Below are 11,937 nucleotides of genomic sequence, written 5' to 3'. Positions count from 1 at the left end.
GCAGTTGTCCCTTCTCTTTCATGTCTTTTTCTTAAAGAGAGAAGTTCAGAGTCCTTTAACCATTTAACCATCTTGTTGCAGCTTAAACTAGAGAAATTTGGAAGGGTCAACCCCAACATTAGCCCATTTCTAACTAGCCTCATTGCTGTACTGACTTGGTGGGGTTTATTAGCATCAGCATGGCAAACTGATGGAACTGTACAGCTTCTTTTGCAGCCGGGGAATGTAAAAAGAAAATCCTGCACTGAATCATGCTTGCAGGGCTGACATTCAAACCACTGTCATTGTAGGCTCAGGAAAATGACTGTCATTCCTCATGCACAGTGGTTCCCTTTAAGAGGAAGATGGGGGGGTTGTTGCAGAGAAAGAAAAAGGAAAGAGGAAAACTCAACCTACCTGAGGCATTAAGATGAACATGAAAATGTAAAGGAGCTAAAGAAATTCAGATACTTTACTTAAACTAGAAAAAAAATAGAGAAGTAACCGACCCTGAAGCAGTCAGTACTGCTGAAACATTCAGGTCCTATTTCAGAAGGAGCAGCAGTTGTCCCTTCTCTTTCATGTCTTTTTCTTAAAGAGAGAAGTTCAGAGTCCTTTAACCATTTAACCATCTTGTTGCAGCTTAAACTAGAGAAATTTGGAAGGGTCAACCCCAACATTAGCCCATTTCTAACTAGCCTCATTGCTGTACTGACTTGGTGGGGTTTATTAGCATCAGCATGGCAAACTGATGGAACTGTACAGCTTCTTTTGCAGCCGGGGAATGTAAAAAGAAAATCCTGCACTGAATCATGCTTGCAGGGCTGACATTCAAACCACTGTCATTGTAGGCTCAGGAAAATGACTGTCATTCCTCATGCACAGTGGTTCCCTTTAAGAGGAAGATGGGGGGTTGTTGCAGAGAAAGAAAAAGGAAAGAGGAAAACTCAACCTACCTGAGGCATTAAGATGAACATGAAAATGTAAAGGAGCTAAAGAAATTCAGATACTTTACTTAAACTAGAAAAAAAATAGAGAAGTAACCGACCCTGAAGCAGTCAGTACTAGATGTGGACTCTGCCTCCTTTATTTTCCTGTACTGAAGAGCTGGGATATTCCCAAGGACTTTCTTATGAGGAACATGGAAATGTGCAGAAAGTGGCTTCCATCCTTTATTGATATTTTCTTTTTACTACAAGCAGTTGAAATGTGTGTATTTTTGATCCTGAATGTTGTCATGGTTACAGGGCTACTTGGATGCTGCTTTTTGCACCCTGCGAAGGCTGCTGTGCTGAGTGTGTGGTGGCGTGGCTGCCCGTGGGTGCAGTTCGAGGCTGGGGATCAGCCCTGACCACCCAGCCCGCCTCCGGCTGGGAACAGCCAGACCCAGAGCAGGGATTCCTCAGGATGGATTTCAGTCTCAGGAGGAGGGATAGAAATTGTGATCACATTCCTACCACTCTTACAAATGCCTCCTAGGTAATGCTCGTGAAATATCTACTGGCTCCTGAAGTACACCTAGCCATGAATGCTTCTGCATAAGCTACTTTTTCACCTGGTGGTTTGATTAAAATCCTTGATCCTGTGGATTCCAAGTCCAAGGGCTTTTTTGGTTTTTTTTCAGCATAGACTTCATTTTTTTAAGCCATAGCTCAGAACATTGTACAAAGCAAAGCTGCGTGAAAGAGAAAACGCTGGTGCCGATCTCCATAATGTCAGGTCTGTTTGTGCATCTCGTGGAGAATCTCGTGTCTGCCTGCAAGATCAAGTGGTAGACGTGCTGTAGAAGCTGTTGACTTTTCACTGAAAGATGGCAAATGAAATATTTTTGGCTGAACATCCCTCCCCCCTCCCCATCTTTTTTTCAGGTTTTTAGCCAGAGGGTGTTCAGATTTCCAAACCTATACAAAGGAAGCGCTAGAAAGAAAATTATTTTCTATCAAATGCAGACAGGCAGAAAACACCAATTTTCTGAGAGGAATTTTCAATGAAAGGTTGCAATTTTCTGTCAAAGGCATCTCTTTATTCTTTTACCAGCTATATAAAAATGCCATGTCTTAGGTCTTGGGGACTCATAGGATATCAAACTTTTCACTAGTTTTAAAACCACTTTGGGGTGGAGTAAGGACTGTAGTGAGCAACAGACAGTGCTGTAGGTTGGAAACAAGCAGATTTGTGCTTTTTCCCACTGAGCTGATGCGTGGCCATGTGCGGATGACTCTCTGAAATGCCTTCTCTCTTTTTACTCAACGTAAACTGTGAAGTTGCTTGGATGCAGATGTCTGTACCGAACCCAGGACACAGTTACAGGCTGCAGACATGCTTTGTGTTCATGATAATCTGGAGGGGGGGAAAAAAAGCACGAATGAACAGGGTGGAAAAAAGAAATGAAAGAACAAGCCAGTATTTTCTGGAAGTAGTTAAAGTTTGAAGCGGTGAGGTTAGTCAGTGAATACATGCTAATGCATAAGTACCGTATCTCGGCATGCCACTTGAAGTAGGAAAACCGTGGGTGGGAGTAGATGGGAACGAGTAGGGTGCCCTGTTTTGATGGACAGGCTTAAGTATGACTGTAAGATCAACAGACGGCAGCAGTACAATGGTTCAGCCTCCCACTCCTAACTCACCTTGCCTAAGGTTACAGGCTTGCCTGGCTGCCTAGTAATTAACTGGCGCCCAGGTATGAATGGGCCTGATTCTCTCATCACCTCTGCTGCTTTGATGTTGAAGGAGAATTGAGTCTGATAATTGGGGACAGCTATTTCTCATAGTCACTTAGATGAAAACTCCAGTTCCTGATTATGGTTAAAATCGCAGGTGTCCTGAACTCCTCTCTGAAAGGGGCCCTGGACACATGAAAAACGCTTTATGGGGCAATGAAAATGTCTTTGCCCCACTTGATAACATTTCAGTGACTCTGCCTGTAGTGGCAGGTGAAAGGACAAGCACTGGTTGCTGCTGGGGAAATCTTTGCTCTCTGGCTCTTCCCGTCACAGCTGCAGCCCTAGACTGAGAAGATCCAAACGGAGGAAGGACACGAGTGGGGTTTTTTTTTCATCTCCATGTGCTGGTGGAGCCCTTTCAGTGGCAGCAGGTTGGCATGTGGCCACGGGCGTCGGGGCTCTGTTTCCACCACTGCTGCTGCCGTGGCTTTGCAGCACTGCCTGATCTTGGGCCAAGCACTCGTCTCCAAGAGCTGTCTCTGTACACCTCCCTGGGTGAAAGGTTTTGTGCTGCAAAGGGTTGTTATCAGTGCAGAGATCAGTGAAGAGGGTGAGGGGTTGTGAGTGATAGGTTGCCTTTGCAGATAATTGAAAGCATGGCAGAAACAGAATAGAAGCAGTATTTAAATCAAGTCTTTGTGATTCTTCTCCACCTGGTGAGCCTGGGAGTTATGGGAGGCTGTCACATGGTGGAAAATTAACAATTCTGATGAGAATTTGAATGAGAATGCCAATTTGAATTGCTTATTTGGAGACCAGGGTAGGAGGTGTGTCCATTAGCCTGTCTCAGGGATTTCCTATGTCTGTTCCTGCGTTGTCATTAAAGGAGCAAAGCAGCTGAAAGAATGCATTCAGAGTGCAAATACTGGTATATGCCACCCGAAAGAGCTAGGTTCTTTTTCTTAAGCTGATCTTATTATTGCAAAGTGCTATCAGAACAGCTTATACTGCTCTGTGCATGGGGCGGCTGGTGAGAAGTAATGAGGACAGCAACTGCAAGCCACTTTCTTGAAGGGCCGTGGCTTGTATGAGGATCAGGACGCACCTTCTTTGTGATCACAGGGTGCATCCCCTTCTCTGTGCTGCTCACAAATAAGCTGCCACAGGGGGAAGAATAGAAGCTGAACATTGGTACTGCAAAGCATCAGCCTCAGAGGTCTCTTGGGACTCCCACTTCTAACAGGCATCTTTTTCAGTTACCTTAAAGGCCTTGTTGGAGGTAACAGGGTCTCATACTCCAGCTGATCAAGTCATGGAGGCACGTCCCCTTGCCTGCCTTCAGGCCCAGCCAAGCCAGCAATGAGGGGAGCTCCTGCCTGGGCTTCCCCTCCCTCCCAGGGCAGATGTCGCTGTTCGCGTCCCCTTCCCTACCCCTGGTAGTACCACCCTGCAGCCAGGGCAAGGATGTCTGGGGAGCTATTGGGGGAGCAGTGTGTGTGTGTGAACCTTGCCGTGGAAGCTCAAGGCTTCTCCAGAATCGGAGAATTCATTGATTCCCCATGTTGCCTTGTACATATACATGTGACTGTGGAGAGTATCTTTGGATCACTTCTAGTGATTAGTGCATGAGAAAGAGTCCCACCGAATGGGTGCGTCTGGGCAGCCCTCAAAGCCTTGTTGCCTGACATTTTAAAACTGCCTGGGGGATTTTTATGTGCAATTCCCATTAATTAAAATTAACAAATACCAATGGGCATCTAAATCCCCTATGTCATTTTGAGAACTAAACCAGCGTTCTCTGCCAGAGAGAGGGGTCTATTCAGTACCACTCTCTTGAGCTCCAATTTTCCCTTGGGTTTGCTTCCACATTCCTTACAAGAGACTGAAGATTTCTCTGGAACAGCCCCCGCTCCTTTATAGTGCTGCAGTCACACAAAATAAATATGAAGTGAGCTGATTATATTCCAGGAGCTATGAGATACCACGTGTCAGATCCAAAGTGAACTGACCTTTCCACTCCCAGGTGGACAGCTCTGACCTTTTGCGATGCTGATGAGAAGCGTGGAAGAAATCATGATTAGGGGAAAATCGTGCTTTATTAATGTAGGCAGAGCACAAAGAACTCATCATCTAAAGACTTGCCTTTAGGTGGTGGGACACGAGAAAGAAAACGAAAATGTGCATCCGTGTTGTGCTCTCATTATAACACTAATGGGAACAGGACAGCAGAGTGATGAGGACAGCAGAGACGCGTGATGGGGAATTATGCTTTGCTGCAGAGGCTTTCTTGCAGTGACAGTTATAGCAACAGCAGACCAGGTTCCTACTGGCTCAAAGCCTCTTTATAATGCCATTTTACAGAAGTGGTATTATTTGGCAGAGGAAGGCGGGAAGTCCTGGTAACTGCAGCAACATCCAGTTGAGTTTGGTAGGTTTAGTGTTTTTACAAGGTATCAAGGAGCTGTTAATGAATAGGGATATTTTTTGAGGCATCTTGTTTTGTCACGGTGACTGGGAGGCACAGACACTCCCCTTTGCAGGTTTGGGGGGAGGAGGGGAGCAAGAAGGGTTTTTCTTGTACAGCAAACATAGCTTCAGAAAGTGAGGAGGCTGGTGGGAGGGGAGGAAGGGTTGGGGGAGAGCGAGCAAGCACATATTATATTCCAACTGTTTCCACGGTGACATTTCATAATCACAACTCTTGGGGGAAAACGCTTCATTGCAAAAGCTGGAGGAGGCAGGACGGCTTTGTGGATGCAGCCGGAGAGGGAGAGCTCTCCCAGCACCTGTGGCTCACCAGCCGGAGGACTTGGAAGCAGGGGCTGGCTAAACTCATGAGGCTGTAGCACAAGCCCTGGGCAAGGAATCGAAATGCGTAGCAATCATTATCTCCTTCCTCTTATTTCAAGGATGAACATTTATAAATAAATATGATATCATCACACTCGATAGGAAGTCTAAATATCTTCTGTTTCTTGGCAGGAATGAGGAAAAGAGGGATGTATGTAGAAAAGAGCCCGTAAGACATACATAGCAGAGCACAGTCAAATAGCTGAAAGCAACCTCTAGTTAATGAATCAGGTCACCAGGTCTTTGCATTCCATGTTGTGTCTCTCTTTACTCCCAGTCCTGGAGTTGTAGCATGCAAGCGAGCTCTGAGCAGATGGAAACCTGCCTTTTCGTCGCTAGGGCTGGTTGCACAGTGTCCAGAAGAAACCAGTGCTTTACTAACTGTGAGTCTCACAGATTTATCAGTGGCAGATTACTCATTTTACAAAGCAGCACCATGTTCACCTGAATCACTTCCAAGTGTCTGTGGTTCCCAGTGTTGTTTTACGAAGCGTACCACTTGCTATCATGCTGCTACAGATGGCAATAGCTCTTGGGGGCTTTCCTATGAGACATGGGCAGGGGAGGCAAGGGCTGTGACAAGTACACAAGGCTTTCATGCTTGGGGACTTTCCTTTAGCTCCTGCAGCACAGAGAGCTGCCCCATGGATTTCAGTCCCAGTCCTCCTGCAGACTCTGTGACTTCAGGCAAATTACTTCCTCTGCCAATGTCTCAGATGGGATAAATTCTCTTTTTCTTGTATCACTGACCACTGGTAGCTGGATGATCAAAGCTGTGGGCAAAGTGGCATGATGCTGCAGGTTGAACGGTGCTGCTTCTGCAGAGCTTAATAGGAGCATTGGGTTCCTTGAGTAACATGACTTAGTGCAGCTGCCCAATAGCCCTAGACTGTATCTGAAGCAAGTGTACTTAGATGTATATGATTTCTAAAGCAATTACTGCGTCTTTATAGTCCTGAAAAAATTCTCATTTGCTCTTCTTTTTGTGACTGAAGCTGCACAGCTCTGTGCTTTGTCTGTAGGACTGCATGGAGCTCGCTAATGATCTGCTCTCATCTGATTCCCACTTGCCCTAATTGCAAGCGATGGTACACCGGGTTGCAAATTTCGTGGTGCACCGGGTGACGCGGTGTTTGTGTGCTGTTCTGTCTGGGTCCACTGTTGGGAGTACAAAGGAAGTCTGGCTTTTGTTTGTAACACAATACTGATCTGTGCTTGTGATGTACAGAAAGTCTTGGGCAAAAATCCTGATGAGCACAGAGAGTATCTAAATATGGGACACCTCCAGAAACACACGGTGTAACAGGGCCTGTACCATCTTTCTTATCTCTCCTAGCCTGGAAAACAGGATGATTCTTTAAAGATGACATTTGTTTCAGATTATATCCTTAGCTCTCTGTCAGTTCTGTGGTGTCTACAGGATGAAGAGGACAAACTGTAGATAACCTACAGATCCTTATCTACCCCCTAAGCTTTACAGCTCCCTGCCCAAACAGAGCAGCCTAATAGTGATAGCTCAGCTGAGGACCTTGCTATTGAACACCCGTAAAATGCCGTTCCTCAGCCCATTGCACTGGGGAGAGCAGCCACTGCTGCATGCGCCCTTCCAGTTATGCATCTGCAGAGCTGGCAGCAATGTCCTCCAGCGCATCATGGTGACTGGATGCGCTACGGAGACACTCAGGGCTTAGATGGTCCTCCAGAGCTGGGGTGTCTCACTGCTATGGACCTCTGCCACATGGTTGTAGAAAATTAACTTCATGGAACTTAAAAAAAATGGGGTTTGAACTATAGAAGAGGATCAAAGACACTCCTGATGGAGTGCCTCTAGGCCAGGCAGTACTTTGACTACCTGGAGCTCCTCATTCCCCCTTCACCTCTCCTTTCAGCTAAGTGGTGCTAGTCTTCATTTTCCTCTCTCCATCTCTAATGGTTTTCTGTGTCCCATCTGAAGCCTTTCTGTGTCTTCTCTGTGCTTTCTCCAAGAATGGATGGGTTTCGGATTTCCCATTCATTCAGAAACTCTGCAAATCTCAGTTTATTCCTCTTCTAAACTGAAACCAAAAGCATTTTGCTTTCACATCTGTTAAGAATTTAAAGAAAACAACTTCTTACATAAAATTAGGTAATGGTATTTTGTATCACAATGGCTTTTTCTTCTGACAGGGGATTCAGGTTATTTGTGTATGGTCCACATGTGGAAATAAAGAAAATCTCCCCCTGTAGACTTTTCACAGGTGTCTATCCCCAGTCAGTTATTAGCCCGTCTGAAATCCAACCCATTTAATGCATACAGACTGCTAATGTGCCATATACCACACTACAAGCGAGACCAAGGCAGTCAGACAGGGCAGGATTTTGTGTGATTGTGTGATTTGATCCAACATAGCAATTCCTGTTTCTCTCTGAGATAAAGCACGGGTAGCAATTAAGCAATGAGGAGGTGACGTGTGTATCTATTGACTGCAGAAACTAGTGACAGAAAGACGCTGATAATTCTGGTGATTTTTTTTAGGTTTGCTCTTTTGTGCATAGACTTCCCCCTTCCCAGCTGGTAGCAGGCAGCCTGCTACAGTAGGATGTGATGCAAGGACTGGAAATTGATACTTCTTTTCTTGACTCAGTTACTCCAGTTCAAAGCTTTGATTCCTTTGACTATTAGAAAGGCCAAGATCAGCCACCCTAAAGCACATCCCACATGTTTGTTTATCTCGTGTGTTAGCAAAGCAGCCTGGGAAAGGCTGAGCCAGATGGTAATGATGGGATCTTTGCAAGGCTGTTTGAATTGCAGCAATTGCTGCTGCTTTTTGGGTTTTTTTTTTCTTCCTAAATCAGCATCCTTTTATCTTCCTCATTTCACGTTTGTTTTCTGCGTGTCTTGGGTTTGATGCCAGGGATTAAAAATGAGGGTTGATTCATATATCAATATTAAACTGCATAATCACCTCAATCATTATTTGACTTCATCCGGAGCATTCACAATGTGTCGGGAAGTTTGAGTGAAAGAAAACTTTGCCGTGGATATGAACATTTGACTGAACTATTGATAACCAGAATTTCTGATTTAGGTTGCATCCCCTGTGTCTGGCTTTTCACAATAAATAATCCTCTTACCATATATTTTCAACAACTTTTTTAATACTTAAAACTTATTTGCTTTCCTGTTCAACGAGAAAATAACATGACAGCACGATCTGTGGCAATAATCTGGGGGGGTATTATATTCTCAGACAACAGTAGACCTACTGTAACTTTAATGTATTACCAGTAATTTCTGCTTCCTCTGGCGAGGCTTAGAGAAACATAAGGTGCTTTAATAACAAACAGGGATCCACCCACAACTCTGATTTATGTTTATGACTCAGCAAAGAACGTAAACTGAGACTGGGGCACAGAGTGTTTCTATAAGTAGCTATAAATCAACCATTCACCAGGAAAAAAAAAAGAGTACTAGGAGCCTTCCCTGTATGATGAAAAGAGTGGTTTGGGGGTTGCAAATGGCAAAGTCGTCTTTCAGGTGAGTCAGGAAAGGGGTCAGTTGGGATTCATCACAGAGATTCGTAGGGTTTCTGTGAGTGCTCACATAGACAACGACGCAGCGCAGGCTGTTTGCATCGTTGTCTGTCTGAACTGTCCCTGGTTGAGCATGTCAAACCCGTTGGATAGAAGCAAACCCACCATCAGCGGGCCAGCTGGATGGTGGGACAAACAACTGTGGAAAATAAAGTTGCAGAACTGAATTTGTAGCGTTTGATGCTTGTATTCAACTTGGAGTGAGTGCACAGGTTACGTCCTTACCTGACTCCAGGAAAGCCCCCAGCCCATTTGGGCTGAAGGGTCCCCATCCAGCTGCGCCAGGCAGCAGCGAAGCCCAGCTCATGGGAGCCCACGGTCCTTGCCAGGCTGATTGTACCCCGCGGGCGCTCCGAGCCAAAGCACAGCATCCATTTGCCAGCTGCTGCTCGTGAATTTCCAGCTGAAGGGTGTGCAATGTTTTCAGTGCCACTCTGATTGACGGGTTTATCTTCCAGTCCATTTACTTACTTAATTATCCCAGAGTGAGCAAGAAGTCATTTCTTATAAATATGGTAATAAGCCGATCAGGATGACAACAGAAGCACATTCTTGTACAGTTTGTGGAAAAAGCCGACGTTCCCCAGTTTCAGTTCACATCAGGCTTCCCCCATCAGCAGTCAGTAAATTAAGAAACAATATCTGGTGACCTTAAAACAGCAGCCCTGGGATGTTTGGCGTCAGTCAGGACCTGCTTGGAGTGATCCTCATCTCAGGTGTTGCCCTGTCCCACATCTTCGTGTTTTAGCCACACTGGAAAGGTGTATGAAGCTCATGTTTCCTTTAACTTCTCTGAGTTGCTTCTCAGATGTCAAAGCTGTTTGTTTGACAGCTCCAGCTCCAAGTAGAGAAGAGAGGAACCACAGACACCTCAGGCCTGATTTATTGATGGGGGAGATCTTTTCCGCGAGATGCTAAACATTGTTGAGGTTGTTTTTGTAAGGAGGTTCCACCAAAAATTATTTTGCCACTAGAGTTTGTAGATGCTGGTTATCAGTGGTGTAAATAATACCTTCTAGGTTTAAAAGGTTGAAGCAAGTGTCTGATGTAAAATAAACTATGGAGGCACATGTGGAAATTACCATAAAAAAACCCTGAAATCCCCCTGCTTCTACTTCCATAGGAATTTTCTGAGTAAAGATGAGTGAAGGGCTTGGCTGCAGGTCAAAATCTGCCTCAGAAAAGATGAAGGGAGCGCAACAGGCTGCAGAGCTGCTCCTGCCCCTCCGCAGCAGCTCCATGTGCCAGCAAACACCCTCGAGCTGTGCCGCCCGCTCCTGCCTGGGTGATCCCACGAAAGCGTGTGTGTGTGTGTGCACGTACAACACACGGACGCCTTCCGAACCGTGTCTATCAGTGTCATTTTTGTGTGGGTGGCACCAGTGACTGTGCATATGTTTGCTGGGTGTAGGTGTGCCGAGGGCTATCTGCACACACGCTTCCCGGTACGTCGGTGCTGTGAATGGAGGGAGCTGTCTCGCACCTTTTCCTTTCTGATTGCTTCCAAATTTTCCCCGTTTTGAATTTCTGGAGTCTGTTCTCTCAGCACCTGCGCCGCGGTCGTTCCTTGAGAGGTGCATTATCCAAAATAACAAAATTGAGGTGAACAAGGCAGGGAGAGAAACTCATGTGACTCCATTAGCATTCATTTATGCCAAGGCTCTGCGAAACCCATACGAGAGTCTGTGTTGTTTGGAGTTTATTTAAATTAATCACTATAATTACACTTTGCTCTTTATTAAAAGCCTCCTATAGAGATTGTCCAGCTAGAAAATAAAAGGAATTTCAGAAATAGTAGTATTTCAATAGCCTCTTTAAAGACATTCAGGAGCATCATGTAAAACACAGTGGGCACTGGGGGAAATAATTCTGCTGGGAGGTCGGACGGATGCCGAGTTCTGTTGATTTCCTCATTTTTCAAGGCTGGAGGCTTCTGCATGTGAATGAGTCCTTTGTTTTTCTAAGGCTTCTGGTACAGAAATATATCTGCTGCAACAACCGCTTATTTCCTACCCTGGAAACAAAAGCTCTGATAATGAAGGCAGACCATTCTGCTCGTGTGGACAACTTTATGTCATGCAAAGCAGAGCAAAGAGGAAGGCAGCAGACAGCCTCCTCGGAGACAAAATTCTCTGGTGCGCAAAACCTTGCAGCAGAAGCAGGTGAGAACAAAGGTTCTTGCCCAGCACAGCAAGGCCAGCTCCAGGCAAAGCACAACAGGAGCAGCAGCTCTGATGGATTCATTTTCTTAGTCTCATCTCAGGCAAAGATCTTAAGTGAACCAGCTATACTCTTTTAAAATTGCTTTATAGCATTTCTTATCTTAAATTTGACAGGCTTTTTTTTTTTCTTTTAGGCCTGTATTTACCTAATTCTTTACACTCAATTGCATGGATTAATCCCACAAGACCCTGTTGGATGTTTTCTATTAACCACCAGCTGCCTGCCTGTCCCACCTATGTCTTAGGAACGCTTTGAGACAAAATACAGGTCTCCAAAACTCCACTCCCTCATATTTTTAGTTGCCCCTGATTAAGATGGGACTGTGTAATGTACTTATATGCAGTATTGAATGATCTTCTTTCTTTTCTGAAATCTGGAAGGAGGAATAAGCTCCTTCAATTGTTTTTAGGAATCTAGTTAATTCAGCTGGGCTTTTCTCTCAGAAGTCGGGTGGATTGATCTGCCTTTTTGTTGTGACCACTCCTGTGACATTGAAGAGTCCCACCAATTTCCCAAGACTCGGTTTGGTGTTTAGCCAGAAGTTCAGAGGCTGTACTGCTTTGGTGTTGATTTAAAGAATCTTCAGAGCAGCTAGAGTTAATTCCTAACATCCTGGTGCTAACAAACTCAGAATAAAATGCTGTTATCT

The sequence above is a fragment of the Egretta garzetta genome, unplaced genomic scaffold (genome assembly GCF_000687185.1).
Source record: "Egretta garzetta isolate BGI_Z169 unplaced genomic scaffold, ASM68718v1 scaffold270, whole genome shotgun sequence".
NCBI lineage: Eukaryota > Metazoa > Chordata > Aves > Pelecaniformes > Ardeidae > Egretta > Egretta garzetta.
Note: the sequence above shows the minus strand (reverse complement) of the source record.